Raw genomic sequence first — 26,887 nt, forward strand, 5'->3', positions numbered from 1 at the left:
ACTAAAGAGACATATAGACTAAATGCAACATAGGATCTTGTTTGGACCCTGGAATATAAAAAGTTAAATTAAAAAAAATACTGGCAACAGCTGAGTAATTCCTATAGTGTAATTTGTAATATTGTACTAAGATGAACCCCTCAGTTTAGATAACTGCAGCAAGGCTATGTGAAATACTCATGAACTATTCATACTGTGGAATTTATGGTGACGAGTATACAGGGACTCTGTGGTATTTTCTTTACAACTCTTGCATGATTTTAAAATTAGAGGTGTTATAGGAATAGGAAAGACAGTACACATAACTTTCCTATGTTCACATATGAATACACGACCAGTGAAACTCCATATACAACCGTAAGAAGGGGATCCTAATTAGAACAAGGTATATTCCATGTATATATAATACGTCAAAATACACCATACTGTCATGTATACCTGAAAAGAACAAATAGAAAAATAAAACTTAAAAAAAATCTCAAATTTTAAAATACTTGAAAAGAAAAAAGCTCCTGTGATATTGTTATATTGAATTCACTTTGAGAATCAATGTGGTGGTGATTGATGACCCAGTTCCCACCAGAACTTTACTCCTGTAAAAGAGTAGAATTGCTCAGATAGAGTCAAGAAGAAGATTGGAACTAGGTTGAATGAAATAGAATCCAAAATATAAATTACATCTCAAACCATTGCAAGACAGAATAGAAGAGGAGGAGGAGGATGGGGATGGAAATGAAGAAAGAGGAAAGAGAGAAGGAACTCAAATTGTTTTGAATGGTAAAACTATTAGAATATTAGACTAAATAATCTAATTTATTTCATAAACATCAAAGGGGTGCGACAATTGTTGCTAAATAAAATTTAGAACTCTATTGTCCCTTTAACTCCTTTTAATGTTAGGCATCAAAATAATTTTGATATTTACCTATACATTTAAGAATGTCATAGCATAGGTGGATTATTTCCTAGTTATTCACAAGATGAATATTATGCAGTTTGTGTAATATTTCCAGCTGAAAATTCTCAGTGAGACAAAGCAACAGTTCACTTTAAGAAATTATTTAAATTAAAGCATAATTTAATTATTTTTCCTTGTTAAATACATATGTAACACAGAACTTCCAAAGAACATATAGCTAGCTCTAAGATGAAAATAAATACAGCATCAACTGTGAACTGTGACTGGTATGTGTCAGTCATTGATGGCCAATCATTTTAGTCTATAGTTTTATAGATTCTTTGTTTTTTTATTGTTATTCAAGTACAAGCAATTTTAAAATGCATTAAGCCACAAGTCAAACTGGGTGATGAATTTGCTAATCCCATATTCTACTCTCTATTCCTATCTTCCTGTTATGATGCCCTTCTGATTATATTTTCTTATTTGGGGGCAATTAGGAAATAGTAAATAAAACATATTAACATAATTGACAATTATGTTTTGAATGTGGTCTAGTTTTATATTAAATCTGGGAAAAATCATGGAATTTAGTTGTAATTAATCAAGCATTATCAAGACAGATGAGTTTCTCTGCTGTGGGAATTTCCTTTCCAAGTAAAACTTAAAGATATTTACAGTGTCTTCCCTGAAGTGGGGCTTTGGAAGTGGGACAAGACACCACCACAGTTTGCCTTGTTTTGTGTTAATCAACAGTTTCTCGCCATTTCTCTGGTCTCCAGTTATAATGGGCCACTATGTTAGCTGTGGCTACATGCTGACAAAACAAGAACAAAGGTATGAGATAAAAATTTATTTGCACTGCAACTTTATAGCTAACATGGATGCAAGTTGATTAGCAAGCCCGCAGTGAGACTTCTAGGAAGAGTCTCATAAAAATATATCATCTTGATACTTTTGCATTTGAAACTGTCTGCTGGAAAGCTTTCCTTTCTGGTTGTCCTTTTCCAAGAAAATGACTTTGAGGGAGAATCTTGCTGTTTTTCCTTTCCTCTTCCAAACCCCTACTCCCCCTTGTCTTTTTTTTTAAAAAGAAGAAAAGGCAAAGGTGATCTTCAGGTCCCGTAAGGGTCCTCGTGGGTAAAAACGAGAGTCATCCAGAACACAGTCAGGATTATTATCCAGCCGCTTTGACAAATTTACCGACATCTGTTCCAGAGTCATTTTTGCTACACAAATCTGCCATTAACAAACAGTAAGGACTTTAATTAACTGAACGTACCAAGGAGCGAAACTCTGATGAAATGGCACCATCTGGTATAGGAAGATGTAAAACTTTCTCCTCAGCTCTGTTGCTTAGGGATTTTATTAAAATTTGTCTTAATCACAAATGGTTCCTCCGCTGTTGGAGGGTTCTTTATTAATGGCAAATGCTTTATGATTTGAAATACTTTGCTCAGGTGTGCCACAGCATTAAAATGTAAATTTCCTGAGCTCTGGATTTTTTTCCTTTGGCCTTCTGCTAATGCCCCATTAGTGCTCATTAACTTTTCATGCTCTACCAAGAATTATGTTGATCAATTTTGAGCTTCAAAAAGAAGAGGTCAGCCAGAACGTAGCCTCGTCCAATCCCTTGATAATTTTTCTGAATAAACTTACTTAGAAAATTTAAATTAAAGACAGGTGGTTTCCCTAGAAAAATCCACTTATCTATGTAATCTCCCTAGACTCTCAGAAGGTCACTCATGCTAAGACATAGGTCAGAGGCATATCCAGGATCTCTCTTTCAGACAAATTCTATTTGTCTCTTCTACATGGAGCATTGCACCCCTTGCATTTCATCATCCACCCATTTAAATACTTCAATCGATCAGAATTATAAAGTTCCTCAGTAAACATGAACCTCAGATTTAGAAAACAAACTTGTTCCAATCTGGTTCAATCTAATGGTTTCCAAATGAATGTTTTCACTCCTGACCCAAAGAAATGATAAATAAAATCAGTTGCAAGTCATCTATCTTGGCTCCCACTCATCTAACTTGCGTGGGGGTGTGGAGTGATGGAGGTAGATCAAGAGAAGGTGCATCTAGAACACTGGATCACATGCTTCTTAGCAAGGCAGCAATATGCTCTGCCAATGAAGTCAAAGTTAACTGCAGCTGAGTTTGCAGAGCAGAGTCTTGTTGAAATAGGTTGTTTGACAACAGTGTTTGACAATCGTAAATTACCTGGTCTAAGATTATACAGTCTACTTCTAAGGCATTTGAGAGAAGGCAAAAGGAACCAATCCTAATGTGCCAAAGAGATGTGGCATGCACACCTGGGTATCGATTATTTTCTGTGATGGTGGCTTTTTTTTTTTTTTTTTTAATTTAGGGTCTGTTTTAGAAATTTGAGAGGAAAAATGTTGCTACATAATCCCTGTGATCTGATAAAACAAGCACAAAATTGGGAGTTAATAAATAAACATTTTTCACCAGATTTTTCATTAAATTATTATTATTGGGGCTGGGGATGTAGCTCAAGCGGTAGCGCACTCGCCTGGCATGTGCGGGGTGCTGGGTTCGATCTTCAGCACCACATAAAAATAAAATAAAGATGTTGTGTCCACCGAAAACTAAAAATAAATATTAAAAAATTCTCTCTCGAACGCGCACTTTAAAAAAAAATTATTATTTTCACAAATTCACTTGGGTAATCTCTAGTTTTAATTTCCCATTTGTAAAATGAGGCTACTAATACAATTTAGAAATTAGCTAATAGGGAGAATGCTCATGACTGTTCTAAAATATGTAGATTTTTTACATATAGTTTTTCCTGATGTAATCATATTTACTTCAATCTCAATAAAGTTTTGCATATTTTCAGGTGGTAGAGAAAAATACACGGGGTACACTTTTTAACTTTACAGAAGATTTATACTATGTTGTTCTAAAATAGCTATATTTACCTTTCTAACCAAATCAAAAGCATCCAGTATCAAAATTGTATTTTCGCCAGTAAATGGATGGAACTGGGGACTATCATGCTAAGTATAATAAGCCAATCCCAAAAACCAAAGTCTAATAATTCTCTGCTATGCAGATGGTAACACATAATAAGGGGAGAAGGGTTAGAAGTCCATTGGATTAGACAAAGGGAATGAAGGGAAGGGAGGGGGTGGGAATAGGAAAGACAGTAGAATGAATGGGAATAACTTTCCTTTGCTCATATATGAATACAGAACCAGTGTAACTCCACATTATGCACAACCACAACAATGGGAAGTTATACTCCATGTATATATAATACGTCAAAATACATTCTACTATCATGTGTGACTAAAAAGAACAAATAATAAAAATTTAAATGGTGTTTTCAACTAGTAGTGGTGCCCTTTGGTATTTGTAAAATTGTGTATTTATAATGGCAACTCTCACTCCTGTACTGATTCAATGCTAAACAGTTCCATTGTTTTTCTAATTATTGTCAATCAAACCCTGAAATTCAAGTCACGAGGAATTTGAATAAACAAAAATTCAATCTTAGCCCTTATTACTTAATCTTAGCTTCACTTCATTTTCCCGCCCTTAGAACTGGGGTTATGTTCAAGTTTCACAGAGGATTCTCAAGTCTCCTCCTGGCACCAGGCTGACATTATCCATGCCTAAGCCCAGTCCTGAGATGGGTGGTTCTGCTGCCTCTGTGCCAAGATCTCTGGGACTCTGGGTGCTTATCTGAAGCCCTGTCCCTTGGGCATACTGATAGGCATTTTCATCCTGTGTCATTCTACCTTGGTATCTAAATGGATGTTAGCCTTCAACTCCCAGCAGTATTGCTTAGTTAATTATTTTCCTTTCAATGGCTCTGACCACTCTGCACTTTAACCTGTTTTTATTCAGTGTGAATCCTTTGGTCATTTATATCTCATTCTCTCCAGTGCTGGGGGCCGGCCCCAGTGACCACCCTGTACTGCCACCTTTCTCCAGCAAGTCCTATAATCTCTCTGGGGCACTCCAAGCACTATTATGCCAGGGATCTGCCACAGCTTTTGTGATGTCCCAGTCCTGGAGAATTTATTTTCTTACCTGGAGGACTCAACATTGGTCTCTATCCTTCTGAGCATTACTTTTTTTTTTTCTTTATTCCCTCCCTTTCCCAGAACCATCCCCTCCCCATGAAACTTTATAAGCACAATGTTGACCTATCTGGGGTTCAGGAGTTTGTCCCTACCAACTTACCCTAATAAATATGTTTATTTACTTGTTTCAACAGTTTTACATGACTGTTTATTACTTCTTAGAATGAAAGAAACCAAATGTTCCAGCATTCTTTTTTCATTTTTTGTCCCAATTCCAAAAAAAAAAAAATAGGCTTTTTATTTTATTGTGAACCTTTTGAGAAAACTGTGTAGCAGGCATCACTATAGAGCAAGCAAGATCCTCAGAGTTAAGTTCTAAGGACTCCAGACTGGCATTTTCACACCTAGTTGGTTTCACCTCAGTACCTAGGCAGGTGTTAGCTTTCTAACTCCCTGAGGCACTGCTTTGTAAATTTCTTCCTTTCAACTCCTCTCACCACTGCCCTACTTTTTTTTTTTTTTTTTTGTCATTTGGTCATTTACATGTCATTCTCTCTAATGCTCCTTCAGTTCCTAAGAAATAAGTGGGTTTTTTTGTTTGTTTGTTTGTTTGTTGGAGTTATCGCTTTGTTTTGTTTTCACCAACTATTTTTACTTTCTTCAAGTAAGAAAGAATGGTCCTTCCTCAGCCTGCTTCAGGGACTGATGATTCTCTGAGAGCTGGCTTTCCAGATAGCACAAAGGAAGTACCTCCACTCCTTCTCCCCTCTGTCTCTGTTCATATTAGTGTACTTCTAAAAGCCGACGGAAAGAAGGAATGTCAAGATAATCCATCAACTGGGTATCCAATATGAGTCTAGGGTGAAAGTTGTTCCTGATATAGTTGTTCCTGTCCTGAGATTTTGAATGATTGTTTTCATTCCTGCTCTGCAATCTAAATATCCACATGGTGGTAATTACCTGCTTTAATTAGGAAAGTAAAATCCCCCAAAGGAATAGCAACAAAGTAAAAAATAAAAAAAAAAAGTTTTCCTTGGTGAGAGATGGTAGGTGATTTAGAACAATCAGTGAGCAGGAACAAGCCCTTAGGTGCATGTCTTCCCAGCAGTCATACAACAGGCAGCTGTAGAATCACCCATGTCTCCTCCAGCCCTCCATCAGATTCAGCAAAAGTTGCTGTTATAAGCCTTAGGTAGAAAATCATTACCCATGCCTCATGAAATGTTTGATACAGAGAGATGCTAGCTTTAGGGTCAATAGCTTTAGAAAAGGACATTCTAATGATGCACGCTGAATCAAAGACAGTTTCTCTAGTCATCACTACAAATGTTTATTGATATATAGATATAGAAATAGGTATAGATATAGATATATAGCTATAGATATAGATATTGGTATTGATATTAGGTATTGAAAAGATTTTAAATTAAAAAAATGTGAGTCCTTCTTTTGAATAGTGGTGAGACTAAAGCTATTATTGTGTAAGATTAAGGAAAAAAAACATATCCATCTTGTTATATAAAAAAATCCATATTTCAAAGTGTTCATGTTAGATAAATCACAGTTCTAAGATAGGGAATTATCTTATTCCATTTGAGGCACAGTCACTTCCAAAACATAGTAATGCAACTAAATACAGCACCCACCTGTATTTTTCAGGTATAGAATGCACTTCAGGTATATAACTGGATAGAGACCTGAGAAGGTCCCCAGGAGGGAGAAGGGGACCTCAGCACAGCCCTGGAAGGTTCTTGACTTCCACCCCAAAAAGGAATTTCAGGATGCATCAAAAGAAGCACAAACAAATATTTTCTGAAGAAAACAAGGGGATTTATTTGGGAAGGCAAACAGTGGGATGAAATGCACACTTGAAGGGAGAAGGAGCATGGGTGCTCCAGCGAGATGTGCTTTTGGAGTCTTGGACTCTATTTAAAGGAATCTTTGTCAATAGTGAACTTGAGAAGTGCATCAGGGGAAACATCAGCCTGATGAGCTCACTTCCCTTAATCCTGGAGCATGGGGAAGATCCTGGTGGTCTGTTTGTTTCAGGGTCTCTAGGTTGATGTCATGCAGTCAACAGAAATGTTTGGAATATACACCGATCAAAAGTCTCTGACAGTATTTTTCCTCTGGCTGTATTTAGTCTAAAGAAAGTATGTTGTATAAGCTAACAATGTATGTAGGAATTAATCACCTACATTCACACTACTCTAAGATCCAAGGGCTTTTAAAGAATTTGTCCTGGGAAAACAACAGGCTTAGGATGTTCATGGAGCTTCTCAGATTGAAAATTATTGTTTCTTCCTCTTCCCTGTTGGTCTCCTTTCTACATATTCTTAAGTCTTCTATCCTACCTCAAGGACCTTCAGCATCTAACTCTAAGCTCTCTTATTGTTTTGTAAAGTTTCTGGGGAGACAATGATAGAAGATAAAGCTTAGTCAAGTTGACTGGGCAGGGTTTCCACATCAGAGGAGTGACAAGTGGTGAAAGGCATCAGCCATTCTGAGTTTGTTGCAGGGGTTTGATGGGGTGAGTGTCAATGTCAAAGACACATAGCAAGGAGCAGGGAACATTCATGTCCAATTAAGGTATTTTTCTTTCTGTAATTCCCCTGTATTCTACCCAGGATGAGAATATAAACTGCCCCCTTCCCAGATATATTTGAAAGTACATGGTCTTTAGACTCAAATCCTGATTCACCACTGCCTGATCTGTAATTTGGAAAAATCATTTAAAATTTTGAAACTTAATTTTCTCATCTATAACATTATAAAATCATAAAATGAGATAAAATAAGAGTCTATCTTTCTGGCACATTAGGAAGATGATAAAAATGTATTCAAAGTCTTTGGAATATAACCACTGCTCAATAAGTGGTAGATATTACTTACGCTGGTTTTGTGAAACTTTCAGCCTTGCCCTTCTTATGAATGAAGCACCAAATTTGTTAAACAGTATCTTCTTCATCTTTAATTTTCAGACCAACATAGCTGTATGGCTTTGAGACATGACTTCAACTTGATATAACTCCATTTTTTCACATGTGAAATAACAGGGATAATATCCCAAATAATGGTAGAGCTCTGCAAGTCCACGATTCTTGTAGTGTGTTATCCATTTTTTTTCTTGATCCTAATTAAAGCAAAGAACAGTATACACATCAGTAGGCTTCATTATACAGCACAGCACCAATCAGAAGCATGGACCCTGCAGTCAGACAAGCTGCATCACTAATTACAAGTCCTCCACTTAACATGACAGAGTCTCGACAACCTGTGGCAGGTCCCTTAGTTTCATTCCTCAGTTTCTTAATTTTCTGGACTTCCATCACACCATTTAATTTCCCAAAGGGTATAACGATAAAATCTTTTATACATAAACTTCTATGCTTTCATTTATTATAATGGTGTTCTGCTTTCCAAATGCAGCAAGTAGTTTTAATGAAAATATTAAATTGTTTTTACTGAGGTTGGCTAAACACAAGCTCACTTTTTGACCCAGGGGTCCTTTTATTTCTATAAATTTATTCTAAAAGGAAACTTTGAAGAGAAATCTACAGGAAAATACAAATGTTTCTGTTGTATTTAACCCAGGGGTGCTTTGCCACTGAGCAATATCCCAGTTCTTTTTATTTTTATTTCAGTATGAGACAGGGTCTCGCTAAATTGCTGAAGGCCTCACTGATTTGCTGAAGCTGGCCTTGAACTTGAGACCTCTCCTGCCTCAGCCTCCTCCTGAGCTGCTGGGACTACAGGTGTGGGCCACCATGTCTGGCTCCATAAATGTGCTTAGTAGTATAATAGTATACAATTTTACCCCCCCAAAAGCTGGAAAAAAGTCAAAGTTATGGTCCCAAGCTGGGAAAACAGAAATAAACTATCATATTAATTTTAAAAATCTATGCAGGCATTGAAAATCACAAATACAATAACTATTTTATTTCTCTATTTTATACTTTACAAAGTTTATCATAATATTATATCATATTTGAAGATTGCGGATAAAAGAAAAATGCTTATAAAATGTTGTAAGTGAAAGGATAAATAAAACCTCTATGTGTGAAGTATTACCACAACCACATAAAACTCTACATATAGAAAAAAATATATATATATACATTTACACATATCTGTGTGTATATTTAGATAGAAAGATATACACACTGTATGGTAATGAGTTTATATATCTAATTTTCTTTACTTTTAAGGTCTTCACATTTAAATAGAAACTTGTCCTGATGATAAACTACTTGTTTTCAAGCAGGAGGCAATTACACTAACAAATAGGATTGTCTTTCTTCTTGATAGAATATAATCCTTAAAACAGTTTTTGGCTATTAATATGCTATGCATGCATAAGCTACCATTTTTCAATTATTTTTTATAAACTAAGATGAAATTTCATAGAATGATATTTGGTCATTCCATAAAAATACAATTTAAGCTTATTCAAATTTTATGCAGCTTCTAAAAATAGCTGGAATTTCCCAGTACCATTTGTTGAAGATGTTGTCTTTTCTCCAGTGCATGTTATTGGCACCTTTGTCTTATATAAGATAATTATAATTTTGTGGGTTAGTCTCTGTGTCCTTTATTCTGTACTATTGGTCTACCAGTCTGTTTTGGTGCCAATACCATGCTGTTTTTGTTACTATTGCTTCAACAAATGGTGCTGGAAAAACAGGAAATCCATATGCAACAAAATGAAATTAAACCCTTATCTCTCACCATGTACAAAACTTAACTCAAAATGGATCAAGGACCTAGGAATTAAACCAGAGACTCTGAGTCTAATAGAAGAAAAAGTAGGCCCTAATCTTCATCATGTGGGATTAGGTCACAACCTATAACAATATAATTAAAACCAAAAATCAATAAATGGGATGGACTCAAATTAAAAAGTCTCTTCTCAGCAAAAGAAACAATCTGTGAGGTGAACAGAGAGCCTACATTCTGGGAGCAAATTTTTACCCCTCACACATCAGATAGAGCACTAATCTCTAGAATATATAAGAACTCAAAAAGCTAAGCACTGAAAAAATAAAAAACCCAATAAACAAATGGGCCAAGGATCTGAACAGACACTTCTCAGAAGAGGATATACAATCAATCAACAAATATATGAAAAAGTGCTCATCATCTCTAGCAATCAGAGAAATGCAAATCAAAACTATTCTAAGATATCATCTCACTCCAGTCAGAATGCAGCTATTATGAAGACAAACAACAATAAGTATTGGCAAGGATGTGGGGGAAAAGGCGCACTCATACATTGCTGGTGGAACTACAAATTGGTATAGCCAATTGGAAAGCAGTGTGGAGATTCATTGGAAATCTGGGAATGGAACCACCATTTGATCCAGCTATCCCTCTCCTCAAACTATACCCAAAGTAATTAAAAACAGAATACTACAGGGACATAGCCAAGTGGATGTTTATAAGCAACACAATTCACAATAGCTAAACTGTGGAGCAGACCTAGATGCCCTTCAGTGGATGAATGGATAAAAAAAATGTGGCATATATACACAATATTACTCAGCATTAAAAGAGAATAAGATCATGGCATTTGCAGGTAAATGGATGGTGTTGGAGAAGATAATGCTAAGTGAAGTTAGCCAATCCCCAAAAAACAAATGGTGAATGTTTTCTCTGATATAAGGAGGCTGACTCATAGTGGGGTAGGGAGGGGGAGCATGGGAGAAATAGATGAATTCTAGATAGGGAAGAGGGGTGGGAGGGGAAGGAAGGGAATGGGAATTGCAGTAGTGCCCAAATTAAGATTTGGAATAACACAAAAACATACATTTGTTTAGGTACAGGCCAAACTGAAGATATTATATAAGTAACAGAGTCTTCTGTTTTTCTTGAGAGAGTTCTTCAAAGATTTTCATTTTATTTTTGAGCCTCCAGCTTAATAATATCTGAAGAGCACAGTAAACTCCCAATCCCATCCACGTTGATTCTGTTTAAAAGACAAATCTCATTCTTTGGAAATACAGCCTTGGTCAGCTAATAAAGCTTGTTATCCATGTAAGCATTTTAGAAAACTTTATTCCCATTTAAAAAGGGAACCCATGGCTATGACTTAACTACTAAAAAGGGAAATGCTCAATTCTTATGGATTTTGTCTGGGTATTTTTTTTAAAATATTTAACCAACTAGTAGGAGGCAAATAAATTTTAGGATAAGTCCAAATAATCAGACTTTAATGTTCGAGACTCTGATTCTCAAGAAAATATACATTGAGGACCTGAATCTGTTATTTAATTATCAGGCTAATGTTTATTTGGTGTCTTTTGTTAGTCCTAAAACCTCTGACCCTGGCTCCTGGTTAAACCAGAAAGATACTTGGAGCACAAACCAAAGTAAGTAAGCCTCAAGTGGCATCAGAGAAGTAATGTCTCCCATGTGTCTTGCTCATCCCAAGCCAATTTAGGTTTCCATTACAAAAGAGATGTATCTGAAATATGTGCTAAAGCAATATAATTTCTTAGGAAACAATAGCTTTTCTTGTTCATATAGGTACTGTTAGTTCACCATTCATCTTTTAGAAATGGACAAGATACCCTAAGACTGTGGTCATGTACTCATGAATGTGTATCATGCTATTTACGTCTGTACCATAACCATTCTCTCTAAATTGGAGTCTACATATACAAACATGCACATGCGTACATCCATCATTTTCCCTATATCCCATTTTTATAGCTTAAAATTCAATGGAACCCAGACTGCTCTAGATTTTCCTCATACTGTAATACTGTAGCATCTAGAATCTTGTTCTGTGTACTGGAGAATATTTTCAGTGCAGATAGTAAGAGTAATGGTAATAACATGTCTGAGGGTGGAAATTTCCACCTGAAGAAATTATAAGTATGACAAAGTAGCTATGTCAAGAAATATGTTTTCAAAAATGACCCCCACATCATGAATGGAAGTTACTGTATTTCTTTCTCCCTTTTTTCTTCCTTTTCTTCTTTTCTTTTCTTTTCTTTCTTTCTTTCTTTCTTTCTTTCTTTCTTTCTTTCTTTCTTTCTTCCGTTTTTTCTTTCTTTCATTACGTTGAACTAATAGTCATTGCAGAGCATTTAAAAATCAGGAAAACAAAAATACAATCATTATTATCTCATTACTTAGAGATAAATCTCACAGTATAAAATATATATATTATATTTTTCTGTACTATGACATATTGATTACAAAATGTGATCATCGTACCCCCTATTTTCTCATATGATTGATTGGGTAATGTATTATTACTTTCTGTAATATGTAACACATATAATAATATACGTAATAACAATATATAATTAAAATATGTTTAAAAAACTCTTACATAGTCCTCTAATTTTAATCATGATTGTAACATGGCATTTGGATGTATATTAAGTTCTCTAAAACCTAGGACATTACTGTTGATGTTTTTGAAAGTTTTCTCCCAAGATTCCACTTGGTGGAATACAGGAATCCCCATGTTCCTGGATATCTCAGGTTTCCTGAAGGAGCCCTGAACTTAACACTCTGGTGAAACTGCAGCTGATTCTATAATCGCCCACCTCAGGCTGCCTGGTACCTGCTGAGAGCCACCTGAGGAATATGTCTCATGCCATGTGAGTGTGAGGTAAAATTATTCTACACAGCTATATTTTTACAAAGATTTCAAGTAAGTCCAATGATCTCCATCATTATTTTTTTAAGTAACTTTAAATGCTCCCATATTCCTTTCCTTACATTCACAAAGGGATATTCTTTCTTTCTTTCTTTTTTTCTTCATACATGTTTCTGTTTCCAAATCCAATTAAATGTGTTTAGGAAAGTATTGGGTAAAACTAGGACTAGTTCCTCACATTTTAGGGTAGAAAAGTGATGAGTATATGCATCTGTTGTACCAAGAAATAAAATTGCCATTCAAGAAAAAATATGTTTAAAAATGTGGAAAATTAGAACTGTTCAGGAAGTGTTCAATTTCAATCGTTTTAACTACTGATGGTGCTTGTGTTTATGAAGGCTTCAGTTATGACTTTTTAACTTTACAGTGATGCAAAGGCTGTATGTATTCAGCAGAAAGTGTAATATGAGTTTTGAATTTTGGTCTTCATAGGCTAATGGTATATGGTATGATCATCTCTTGCCATGCTAAGCAACAGTGAGGCACAGCTCACAGTCAACCACATGATCATGAGAGTGAACAGAGATACTCTACAGTGTACTGTGTGGCTAAGTGAAGATGTTCAGTTTGTTAGATGTATTAAATGCATTCTTGATTTATGGTATTTTGGAATTATGATAGGTGTCTTAGAATGTAACCCTATCTTAAGGTAAAGAGCATGTGTATTTCCATATATCTTTAGTAGTAGGTAAAAAGACCTCACAGTTTGTCTTTAAACATCCACATAAAATGGTTACAATCCTAAAAGCTTACATATCTCTGGTTACACTTGGTTTTCATCTAAATGACTTTCACAGATTCAAGGTAAAATCAAGTAAAGTTGTTCCAAAGTTCTGAAAAAAAGAGCAGAATTTAAGAGAACAGAAGGAAAAAAAAGTGTTCAAAAATGCTTTTTCTTATTAGTTTTCAAGTTAGAAAAAATTCCATTCTGCTCATCCATGAACCCCATTGTATCCTAAATGGATGGACTCCAAAGACTTTAGGCCAGACTCCATTAAGAATTGACTTAAACATCACCACTAGAACAGGCCAGGAAGGCTTCTTCAAGAACCAAAGAAGGGCCTGAGGATGTTGCTCAGTGGTAAAGTTCTTGCCTGGTATTAGGGCCCCCTGTGTTCAAATCCCAGCTCTATAAGAAGAAAACAAAAGAATCAACCAAAAAACTAACACATATTTACTCTGGTCACCATGGGAATGTCATCCATGCTTCTGAATGATTTTTTTCATCATACTTTTAAATTTCAATGCAGTTTTCTTTTCAAATTATAATTCTGAAACCAGGATATCAAAATCCAAAAGACAAAAATAAAATTTCTGAGACAAAGAAATGGAGGAAACACCATGAAATTATTTTATGCTCTGGTAAAAGACACTTAGGCAATTACTGGCTGTACTGAATATAAAAAAAGAAAAAAATATATATATTTTTAAATTGCCTTTACTTTTTAAATACATGACAGCAGAATGCATCACAATTCTTATTATACATATAGAACACAATTTTTCATATCTCTGTATATAAAGTATGTTCACACCAATTCATGTCTTCATACATGTACTTTGGATAATTATGTTCATCATATTCCACCATCATTGCTTACCCACTGCCCCTTCCCTTCCCTTTCCACCCCTCTGCCCTATCTAGAGTTTGTCTATTTCTCCCTGTTCCCTTTCCCTACCCAACTATGTGTCACCATGTGGGATTAGGCCCCAACTTCCTTAATAGGACTCCTATAGCACAAGAATTAAAACCAAGAATCAATAAATGGGATGAACTCAAACTAAAAAGTTTCTTCTCATCAAAAGAAACAATCTGTGAGGTGAATAGGGAGCCTACATCTTGGGAGCAAATATTTACCCCTCACACATCAGCTAGAGCACTAATCTCTAGGGTACATGAAGAACTCAAAAAGCTAAACACCAAAAAAACAAATAACCCAATAAATAAATGGGCTAAGGACATGAACAGACATTTCTCAGAAGAGGACATTCAATCAATCAACAAATATATGAAAAAATGCTCATCATCTCTAGCAATTAGAGAAATGCAAATCAAAACTACTCTATGATACCATCTCACCCCAGACAGAATGGCAGCTATTATGAAGACAAACAATAATAAATGTTGGTGAGGAAGTAGTGAAAAAGGCACACTCATACACTGCTGGTGGGACTACAAATTGGTGCAGCGAATATGGAAAGCAGTATGGAGATTCCTTAGAAAACTTGGAATGGAACCATTTGACCCAGCTATCCCTCTCCTTGGTCTATACCCAAAGGATTTAAAAACAGCATACTACAGGGACACAGCCACATCAATGTTTATAGCAGCACAATTCACAATAGCTAAACTGTGGAACCACCCTAGACGCTCTTCAGTAGATGAAGGGATTATAAAAATATGGCATATGTACAGAATGGAATATTGCTCAGCAATAAAAGAGAATAAAATCATGGCATTTGCAGGTAAATGGATATAATCAGAGAAGATAATGCTAAGTGAAGTTAGCCAATCCCCCCTCCCCACAAAAGAACAAATGGCAAATGTTTTCTGTGATATAAAAAATATCTTACTATGGCAGTATAATAATTAAATACCAAGAACGGTTTCCATTTTTATTATTTCTGAATTGAGACATAATTGAAAATTTTCCTTTTATATTTTATTTTGTTGAAAAATAACTGCAATGGCCTTTTTTTTAAAATTCTGACTTTGACTCTTTTCTTATCCTTCACTGAGAAACAGAATGGGTTTGGTAATGAGAAAAAAGCCTTTTAACTTTGTCATGTGTTATACATGTCCCCAGAGGTTTCACAACATATTAACTCATTTAAAAACTTGCTCTTTAGTTAAATCTGATGCCACCAGAATAAGCAGGTTGCAGAGAACTTCAAATGCACATTCTAAGCTGAGGTAGCATTGCAATAAATACCAAACAGCTGAAGACTCCTCACTTTTATGTGCATACTTAGGATCTCAGGGTACTGCTAGGATTTTCTTTTGTTTTCACTCAGAATTTAGCTAGAAAATTGGGACAAAAAATACATGTATTCTTTTTTTTATTACCTATTTTAACTTTCTACTACCTTTGTTAGTAACCTTAGTACTATAAGTATTATTTCTCTTTTTACTGAATGTATCTAAAAATAGCAAATTGTTTCTATTTGTAAGACATTCAGATTTATAGTTTCCTATGGCTAAATTTGGAGAAAATGAAGAGCCTGGTTTCATGAGAGATTTTAGATTGTACATTCTATAGATGAAATTTTCAAAAGCAGAGGCAAGGTATAATCAGTGGCATTCTCAAAGAAAACTGAGAAAAAAACTGGAAAAGGGGGATATTGAAGGCAGAAACAAACTGTTTGAGAATTTGGTATGAATTGGACTAGTGGCCTGAGGATACAATTTAAATATTTTTCTTATAGCTGGGAATGACACTCATATCCAATGTAGGGTTGCAATTCAGATTCTGCCTCCAGCTTTACAATCAAATGGGTAGAAAGAACCTGTTATTTATTAATGTCCTTAAACTCAAGAGACTGAAAATAGAATTACCATAATATACTCCAAACTGTAGTTGGAAAAAGAAAATTCTTCTTACCTTTAAGATCAAGAGATTGCCTTGCTTCATTTTAGGGCATTCCTCAGGGCCTGGTAATTTAAGCAAATTAACATAAATTAGTGCATGATTTGTATTTTTAAAAACAGAGTAGCTTTATACTACAGAAAAAGACTTCTGAACTTGTTTTTTCAACTTGAGAGATAGGACCCCATTTTTAAAATAGCCTTGGCTCCTATTGACAAAAATTGCCTGCATCTTGCCACAAGTTAATTGTTAAAAAAAAAATTAAAATATATTAAAAAAAAAACTCTGAACTCCTTATAAAATTTACTTGCCTGGTAAATACACTCAAGAAGTTTTCTTGGTAATTTGCATTCTTGCCTTTCCTATCTTGCTATGTAAAAGGCAAACTTTATTTCTTTTCTCTGAGAAAGTTATAATTTAACTCAGAATATGGAACTCTGAGACATGCATACCTTGGTTGTAATCCAAACTCCACCACTCACTAGTTTATAGTGTGCAGGCTAATTATTCTCATCTCTAAAATAAGAATAATAATAACTAAGTCATAAAAGTCTTAAGAGAATTAACTGAGATAATATTTCTAAAATTCACAGTCCTGTGTGTCTCATAAGACACAAAATGTGGTCACATTGTTAGTTCCTTGCCTCTTCTCCACCTGTCTTCCTGCCCTGGTCCTCCCTTTCCCACAACCTAACCTCTAAATAATGCATAAGTAATTGTTGGAACATTAGCATGAATGCCTAGATCAGTTGTTGCTGAATTAACTCAGTAGTGAACTTTGCATTCCATCCCCAACCTTTCCCCACCATTAACTCTCTTTCCCAACCCCCCTGGAACACAGGAGTACACCAGGACACCCAGCTAACTGTGAAAACAGTCATGCATGTGAGTATTTTTTATCAGTTTCAACTGGTCTGATTCTGCCTCCAAGACTAGACAGAACTCCTGTTGCTCACAATTAACTGACTCTGGCCATGTGGTGACTGCCATCAAGACCTGCTACAAACAGAACAGCAGTTCAATAAAATCCTAAACTCTATTTATAGCCCACTTGAAACAAGCACTCTCCTATGAAGCTCAAGGAGCCTTCTCTGAGAATACAGAAAGCAATTCACTGGTCCTGGTACTAACTAGGGCAATTGAAGGGAGATAAGTGCATGTTCCCAGCAAGCGCATTTTCCCCAGCACTCTGCAATATACAAAGCATTTTTTCCCACACATTGTTCCATTTCAACTTCACACCACCCAACCCAGGAAGTAGACAAAGAAAATGCTGGCAACAAATCCCTGTTTCATAGATTGCAAGACTGATGCCTAGGAGGTTAAATAAATTGCTGGTTAACTGGTGGTTGGAGGAAGGGAAGGGAAAGGAAAATGCTAAATTGTGAGCACAATTTCTTGTTCAAGCAATCACTCTACAATTCAGTAAATAATTATTTGACTATATGAAAAATTTACAACTAAAAAGAAATACTGTTTCATAGAGTATTTGTAAGTATTAATATTTTTCCTTCTGCATTTCTGAGAACATCAAAACCTGAGAAATGAAAACTTGGAGATACTTTACAGAGAAACACTTTTTTAAAAAACGTTTTCTTTGTTGTTGTTGTTGTAGTTGAACATAATACCTATTTTTTAAATCAGTTTATTTTTATGTGGTGCTGAGGATCAAACCCAGGGCCTCACACATGCTAGGCAAGCACTCTACCACTGAGCCACAACCCCAGCTTCTACAGAGAAACACTTTATAAACATGTCAGCATCTATATAGTACATACATACAGAGCAATTGCATTTTGTGCAAGAAATATCTTCTTGTAGATGCCCAAACTGAAATGTGCATAAGTCAAGACTAATCTTGAAAAAGATGGTAGGAATTTTTATGAGAAATTTTAATTGATTCTGTCAGTCAACTCTGAAATAACAACATCTTTATTATTATTTTTTTTAATATGGGAGTTGTTTGCACAATTCCAGTATGTAAGCAAAACATGAGACTTAATTAATATGGTTTAGTTTATGGACCTGAAATTTTTTTGCTCTTAGAATAATTATTTTGATTTTGACCAGTGCTTTAATTTTATAAAACTCTTCTTCAAGCCTTGTTGCTTGGAAAATATAGGCAAAAATTGTTTGACTTGAGAAAGATATCTGGTCAATTAGTATAGCTACCATGAAGACTGCCAGTGTGTGTGTGTGTATGTGTGTGTGTGTGTGTGTGTATGTGTGTGTGTAGGGGGGGAGAGAGGGAGAGAGAGAGAGAGAGAGAGAGAGAGAGAGAGAGAGAGAGAGATTATTGCTTAATGAATGCCCCTGGGTTAGCTGGTTGGCTTGATGCCATGTGAGATTCTCAGATTTACTGCTTCTGTGACCTCCTATTGTCCCAGCTCTGATTTATGGAATTTGGTATTTCTTGAAAGGCAAGGTGTCTGGAGTTTAGGGTCTTTCCTTGACAGCCCTTCCTCTCCCCTGTACAGTCATTCTGATTTTATTCACCTTGTGGTGACCTTGCAGAACTCAGCATTTTTACCTGAGCTCAGTAGCTGGGGAGCCCACCAGCGCTGGCTGGGAGAGAGCCGGTGGTTTCCATTCCTGGGTGATGGAGTCATGGGAGAAACTGCAGTGAGCAAACACGGAGTAGGACCTGAGCCGGGCTCGAATGTGCTTTAAGCAGCTCAGGACAGAGCAGCTGCTCTGTCTCCCAGACTGCATTTGTCACTGACCACTGAAGTGTGTGTTTGTGCAAGGTGAGAGTTGGGGGCTTTTTCCTTAATTTGGAGACAAATTGTCAGGTATTGCTGTTAATTGTGTTTGATAATTTGGGGATATGTATATCACCACAAATTCAGGACCTGAACTATGCTTGGTTTTATTTTTGCCCTTGTATTCTGTCACGATCCATTCAGCTCTCCCGGTGTCCAAATTGTGGCAACAGATTGGGCATGGAGCTGTTCTTCTGTGCCGAAATGTGATCATTATAAGTGCCATTTTTCTTGGATTCTTTCATTAATTGCTGCTGCCAAATCACATAACTGTTCATATGCAGAATTCCAGTGCTTACTGGAAGGCATATGAAAACTGCTTCAGATGTTAACCTGATTGATATTTTTTTGAGTACTTGCTGTGGTATATTCTTTGCTGCATCCACATGGCAGTGGTCGAAACTTTCCAGAGTAGAGTGCCATGGGGTCTGATCTGATGATAAAAATAACGTGGGGTTTTCTGTGTGTTTTCTTGTGAAAATGAAAACTTCTACTTGGCCTTTGGTATGCCTGTGTGTGTGTGTGTGTGTGTGTGTGTGTGTGTGTGTGTGGAGGAGGGGAGTGATTTTGAAACAACCAAGACCAAAAAAAAAAAAAAAAACTAGATAATAATTGCTATTGTTTTGAGGCGCTTATAATTATCATAATTAACCTAATGGAGCTTTTGTTCTCAGCATATTTGAACTGTATGATTTCACATTCTGTGTGTACAGGACAATACAACGATTGAATAAGCTTGTGAAAGTATGTAGAAGCATAGATTATGTCCTCACTAGGAGTACACACAATAGGAGTCAAAACTACTCTCTTGGGTAAACAGATGGGCCTTAATCCTGAGCCAGTTTTGTATGTTAGCTACTCAAGTAAATCTATAAAATCAGTATAAGGGGCACACTGTTTTCTGGTAACTAAGTAAATATACAGAAGATTCGTATACATGAAATATATATTCTAGAAAAGTGAAAAGTACAGGAATTTAGTATTGTATAGGTAGAAAAAGAAAAAGTTAGAAAAGCTATTAAATTTAGAAAGGAGAAAAAAGTACAAAACAATAAAAAAGTAATAATGAGGGAGTACTGAAAAGTACTCCGGCTTCTCAAATTTTTATGTCTAATGAAAGAATAATAACATGTTTAAGGAAGTTCAGCGTCAGCAGAAACAAAGCCAAGAGCAAAAATTCTTAAAAAAACACATTGTCAACTGTGGAATGTACTTGTCTGTCTTAATTAAGTTGAATTCTTTTGCTGAGAAACATAAAAAAAATTAATTGAAAAACATTACATATTTAAATTGCATTTCAAACTGGTCTCCAGTAAGTTTTAAATACTAATAAATAAATTTATTTAACTACAATGAGCAATTATTTTAAACAATTAACAAATAACATACAATAACAAAATCATCCTAGTTTTGAATTAAGTTTAGTTTACAAAAAAATTCTAATATTCTAAATTAGTATGTTACCTGTTTCTACCTACATACAGACTGGTAAGTTCCTTGGGCACTGTCTTCATGGTCTCTTTGCTTTCATTCTCTTGTAAGAACACTATGGACTGATCAGCAGAAAATGCCTGTCTGACTCCAACATTGTCATGCTTCTTTTGCAAGCTTAGAACAAGAATGGTTTCATTTCACAGATGTGGAACTGGAGGTATACAAAGGAATGATGATTGACATTTCCATATTGGAGCCTTTACCACATTGACTTTTCTGCTGCCATGATCTAAAATGTGGCAACTTCTTTAAAAAATGTTTAACTTGCTTTTATTACCATGACTGGACAGATGCATATGAGGATCTCTAATCACTGATTAATATATGAATACCCATATCTCTCTAATGATTAGAGTTCAATATATTCAAATATGATCCATGGGTACCCATGGTCTTCTTCCATTGCAAAAAGACTAGAAAGTTAGTCATCTATTAAATGAGACACAATCAATGTAAACAGCTAGGTAAAGCCTTGAATGGTGCCTGTGTTTATTCTTTAGATAACTAGCTTACTTCAAAATGCAAAGAGGTTTAGAAGGTTTAGAGATTATCAGTACTGACCTCAAAGTACATACCAGTCTGGTCAAACACATTTACTTCTATGTAATTAAACTTCCCTAGTTGAAGGAAAACATTAACCTTTAAGTATTTATTTGATAAGAATCTCTAATTTTCTAAAATGCAAAAACATATTGTATTCTTGCTCCCTCTTTTTCTCTAAGCTTGATACTTTTATTCTAGACTTTCAACTTACTAAATCCTTAATTTACTGAATGTTGTTTCTTTGCCCTGCCCCAAATTTCTACACTTTGGCTAAGAAAGCAGTTATGATTTATTCTCTGGAACTGGGGAAAGACCCACATCCCCTGAGATCAATTGATCGCTGCCCATTGGCTGAGCAGGAAAAGGGTGGATAGTGGGAAAGGGAGATAAATGGCTACCATACAGGTAGTAACTATTCCTACTGTAAAAACTTAACATTTCTGTGATTCATGCTGGTTTACCCATCCAACCTAGCTAGGTCTGGAAACCTATATACTGACATGCTTTTACTTTCATAGATTTTTGGTAAACTGAGATGAAACATGATTTGTAGTACATGGGATGGCTTTAAATATTATCAGTAGTTTTTAATCTCTTTACTTCAGCCAATAAGTTCTACTCTGCCTATAAACTCCTTAGAGAGAGGTGTAGATTCTGGTAAAATAATGAACATTTATATAACTTTTAACTATTTCTTCTAAATTCCTTGAAGTAGGCCTAAGTTGTTTGTAGAGAAGGAACATGGAAGGCAAGTTTGTAATATGACCAATGATCTGGAAGTGTCCCTCTGAGGTCACAGCGTTCCTCAGTAGAACCCTGAGCTGCAAGGCCTGGACTTGGCCGCTGGAATAGGAGCAGGTGGTGACAGATGATTTGCTACAGAGTCAGGGACTATAGGCATTTTCTGAAAGTCTCCAAGTTTGCCTCATTTATCTTGCTATTTTGTTGTTGTTGTTTTTCCCCTGTGAAGGATCTAACCCAGGGTCTCCGTATGCTAGGCAGTGTTTGAAACCAAGCCATAAATCCAGCCCCTGGCTTAATTATTTTGAATCCTATGTGTTTCCTAAGGAAATAGAAAGGATAGAGTCTGGTTGCCAGAAGATGTACGTAGATCATGACAGCTGTCGTCCTTGGCCCACCAATCAAAGTAATTATCTCAAATACATATTATAGGTTGAGTATACTTTACTCAAAGTTCTTAGGACCAGAAGAGCTGCAGATCTTTGCTTTTTAGGGATTTTGGAATGTATACATATATCTAATGAGGTATCTTAGAAATGGAACTCAGATGTAAACATGAAATTCATTTATGTTCCACATGCATTTAATATGTATAACCTGAAAATAATTTTAAACAATATTTTAGTACACCTGTGTTTTGATTGCAATGTATCATATGAGGCTAGGTGTGGACTTTTCCATTTTTCGTGTCATGTTGGCACTCAAAAAGTTTCAGATTTGGGAGCACCTTGGATTTGGAGATTAGGGATTTTCATCCTGTATTATAACCAATACAATACCTGTCTTAAACATTTAAGTTGTTTCTAGTAGGGTGGGCTTCCAAAATAACTACCTCTTGCCAAGGGAATTTCTAAGAATTCTATTACAATATATTGAAATTGATAAAAAATAAACTTCTTAATGCTCTCTTCTGATTGAATATTTTAAAGATCAGCATACTCTGAACATTTTGATATTAAAGTATATAACAAATGGGAAGCTGTCTCTTCCTCAACTTTTTTTTTAAATTTTTTATTTTATTGTTGGTTGTTCAAAACATTACATAGTTCTTAATATACCATATTTCACAGATTGATTCAAGTGGGTTATGAACTCCCATTTTTACCCCGTATACAGATTGCTGTGTCACATCAGTTACATTTCCATTGATTTACAAATTGCCTTTCTCTTCCTCAACTTTTATTCTCTTTTGGAATGGGGTTTCATTTGACGTAATTCAACAGAATGTGACAATGTGGAAAGGGGTTATTTTGTAGTTATAAAGAAGTATCTCCTCTCTTTCTAAATTCATGTAATAACTATGTTTTCAAATGGTAAGTTTTGTTTATTCCATATGGCGATGCCAACAGATGATTGTTCTTGAAAAGGCGGCAGTTTGTCATTCTTAAGTTCCCAAGAAGAAGAGATACGTCACACCAGTCAGGGACCACATAGAGAAGCTCCAAAGTCAGTCAGGAGGTAGAGAGTCGGTGGAAAACAAAGGCAAGAACCTTTTGGTTTGCACATGAAGGAACAGACAAGAGGAAGTAAGTAGTTCAGAAGTGGGCAATTTGGATAAGTCCAGTGAGCTCTGGAGTTAGAAGCTATCTGTAATTGTCTAGTATTTGGTCCTAGGGATGCAGCAAATGAATAAAGCCTAGCATGGGAGCAATATGGTTGGAAAATATGTTCTGGATTGATTGATTTGCGTGTGAAAGTCAGGTGTTGAGGGGAACTTGCTGCCTCCAGATATGGGTTCACCCTGGGAAGGCCAATCTCTCTAGTGTCACCAGGACCCTGATGTCAAAGCATAAGAGATAAGAAGATTAAAAGGCATGATTAGTACAGACTAATACACCAATACAGAAATAGACTGACTACTAAGTACCATTTTGCCAATGGTGATTCTCTCCTGATTAGTCCTTCATAGACAATAGTTTTCTGAGAACAAATTTGCCCCATAATACAGCTAACTCTTAGTTAACTCCAGAAAAGTTTTTTGCTTGTTTTTTGTTTGTTTGTTTGTTTTTTAAATCCAATACTTTAAACCAACCAAAAAGGTTAAAAAGAAATGAATCCTCTTTACTAAATAAGCTCAGGACATTTACTTCCCCTGTACAATGACTTACTATTTGATTTAGAGTCTAACAATAAATGCTTCCACATTCAAGTCCAGTAAGCACACTAATTAGGCTAGAATTATTAAAGAAATTATCTCTTTGCAGATTCATCATTCACCTTTGGTTGGAACCCTCTTTTGGCACATAATAGTTTCTCAATAAATAATTGTCAAGTAAACAAATAAATTAGTAAATCAATCAAACATTGACAGATTTTCTGCAGATTCCCTAAGAACCTTTTAACATTGTTTTAAGTCTGATTTTCATAATAAATTCAAAGAAGAAGAGTAAAATTGTGGTAATTATTTTGCTCCAACAAAAGCTGAATCTCTATCACTTAAAAATATTCATGTCCAGCCTGTGCCTTTATTAGCAAACATAAAATGTGTCAAGGGAAATACATAAATTGAGTAGCAATTCAGTTTTCAGCTGAACCAGCAGAAGTGTCGTCTGCAATGTCCTTACTTCTCAACTAAGCAACAATGCACACAGGTATTAAAGAGTTTTAAGCAGTAGAAGAGATTAATTGTAGAATAGACTAATATCTGCTTTCCTGAAAGAGAAAGCATGACTTCTCCCCCTTATATTTCTTCTATTTATTTGTTGAACAATTAAAAAACGAAAAAAAAAAAACATGTATATGGTGTTTCAGGGGAAATAAAATTGTTTTACTCTTCCTAGACTTTCCATTCCAGTTATTAGAATGCCCCACTAGAATTCCGTGCATAAAAATTCATAATTTCAAAACTGTGGGGGAAGGATTAATGAGTCAATAAAACGTACTGGGTATTGGAACAACTAGATAGTCATTTATAAAAGAATTAAAAAGGTTTATTCCTTATACCAAAACAAATTCTAAAAGTGCCAAAGATGTAGAATATGAAATTAAAAGCATGTCAGAAGGCTCTGGTGTACTTACTATGCCAAACTCACCATACCATTAAGCAGCTGTGAGCAAGGGTAGAAAGGCTCTTTGCTGCTGGAGAGGGACTTCAGCTTGGTGACAATCATGGCCATCTCCACAGCAGAAGGAAAGGGTCAAAAGTGGAAATTTCTCTATACCATCAATTCCAGTATCCTCTATGCTTTTCAGACTCCCAAGGGCCAAACAAAAATGATATATATGCAAATCACAAACTTCCTATTTAATTTCAAAGCTGATGCCTGCCTGTGTTCCATGCTGTGAGCAGACAAGTATGGGGGGGTGGACTTTTCTTGCTCTTAACTTTCGGGATTCCTCAATCTGACATTTGAATGAGGTCTCAAAGTGGGGTCACTCCCTGTGGTATCTGAAGGTATCTGGTCTGTGATTCCCAATGGTGAGACAGTGGAATGAGAAGCCATCAGCTTTGCATGTGGTCCTTCAGAGTTATCAGATTAGATGGAACTGATTCCAAAAGCTATCAAGGATGCAACTTGGTGGGGAGCAGGAGGGCTCCAGTTGGAAAGGTTGTTTGTTTTTTGTTTTGTTTTTAGGTTTGTAGATTCTTACTTTTTTCAATTCCCATTCCTCTAGTTGATTTCTTTGTCCTGGAATTCCCTCCATTTCCCTTCCCTGACCTCCCATACCATCTCACACCATCTTCTGACCTGGATAAAAGAAACACTTATGTCATTCACGCTAAATTTCTCAGACTGGCAGTCTGTTTAGAGCAATGTGCAATGTTCCTAGCAACAGATTAAAGCAAATCCACAGAACTACAAAAGCCTACAGGCATTGAAAAATTGCAGAGGACTACTTAGTTATATTTGGAATTTCTGTGTTGTGGATTTGTATTAGCTAAGAAACCCAGAAAAGTTGTTTAACATTTGAAACTGTATTTTTTAATAGAAACTTGGAAGGTACAACCAGCTTCTAAAACAGTCAGGATGAATTTAGTCAAAGTCCTGCACATGAAGGCCAACTGTGTTTATGCTAAAATTTTTAAGCAGAGCATTTAAAGTGCACTGGAAGTTATAGAAGCGTGATTGTAATTATCAGAAATATTTTATATTAGTTAAGAATACAGGTAGGATCAGCTAGATCTGTTTTGAAAGACTTGATTGAGCCATTTGACAATGGGAAAGTCATTTAACCTTTCTATGCTTCTATTTTATACCTGTAATGTTAGCAAAATCATGTGTTGTGAAGTTTAATAAAATATGTATGAAGATTTGTCTATAGTAGAAGAAACAATCAAAAATAATTCATGAATGGTGATATTTTAAATAACAGGATTACCATAATTTTGTGGAGAAATGAGGTTTTCTAGATTGGATGAAAGCATATAGTAAGGGAAAATTATGAGGCAGAATAAGATAATAATGGGAAATAAAACAGGGAAGATCTGACTAATATAGAACAGAGATTTTATTAGCATGGTATGCAACCTCCCTCTAAGAGGCCTAACATAGTATCTTACTAATAACAGGTGCTTATTTGTATTTGACAATATAATAGATAAAAGAAAAGAATGAGATAGGGACTATAATAATGCAGGAAAATGGCAGGTATTTTAAAATATTTTTCCACTAAAAGAATTAAAATACCTCAAGAAGTCCAATGCAAAATTTACTGTGTGGGTCAGATTTATCAATAAAATTGAATCCCTTTTCTTTTCCTCCAAAATAATACAACAAAACCCAGAAGAATGCCTATGTGGGTGACACAGTGTCTTCCTTATTGTCATCCATCAAAAGAAGAGAGGGAGAAACCTGTGCTCTTTGAACACACAAAGGAATGGCACACCTGTCAAATCAGAGGAAGGAGCACCATGGAGTCAGTATGGTTTGTGGTAGAAGTCAAAGGGTGAACACACAGAGCCCAGACTGAAAAGATGATTAATCTTAAGGAAATGTCAGGATGGGATGAGGGCATCAACAAGGATGAGCTTTTGGTATTTGGTGAGGAACAAATATATATATATAATCATCCTTTGCTTCACAGGATATCTGTTTCTCCAGTCCTTGCTCTAAAAATGCCAGTACCACCTCCATTTCTGTGAAGCCCCAAACTCTCACACTCTCTAAACAGCCTCAAGAGAGTGGTGCA

The 26,887-nt window shown here is 35.6% G+C and overlaps 1 protein-coding gene across 5 annotated transcripts in view; it reads left to right on the forward strand.

Moving 5' to 3' along the window:
- ARHGAP24 (Rho GTPase activating protein 24) overlaps positions 1-26,887 on the forward strand; it is a 754,850-nt gene that overhangs the window by 570,371 nt on the left and 157,592 nt on the right. The window contains exon 1 of one of the 5 annotated variants that reach the window (XM_081303915.1): positions 18,816-18,964. The exons of 3 other annotated variants lie outside the window; for them this stretch is intronic. The gene's annotated coding sequence lies outside the window, so the exon portion shown is untranslated. Of the gene's footprint in view, positions 1-18,815; positions 19,010-26,887 lie in introns of those variants that run through there. One more of the 5 variants, XM_081303917.1, reaches the window with a different exon arrangement.

This window comes from Spermophilus citellus (genome assembly GCF_964194105.1).
Source record: "Spermophilus citellus genome assembly, chromosome: 8".
NCBI classification, from domain to species: Eukaryota; Metazoa; Chordata; class Mammalia; order Rodentia; family Sciuridae; genus Spermophilus; species Spermophilus citellus.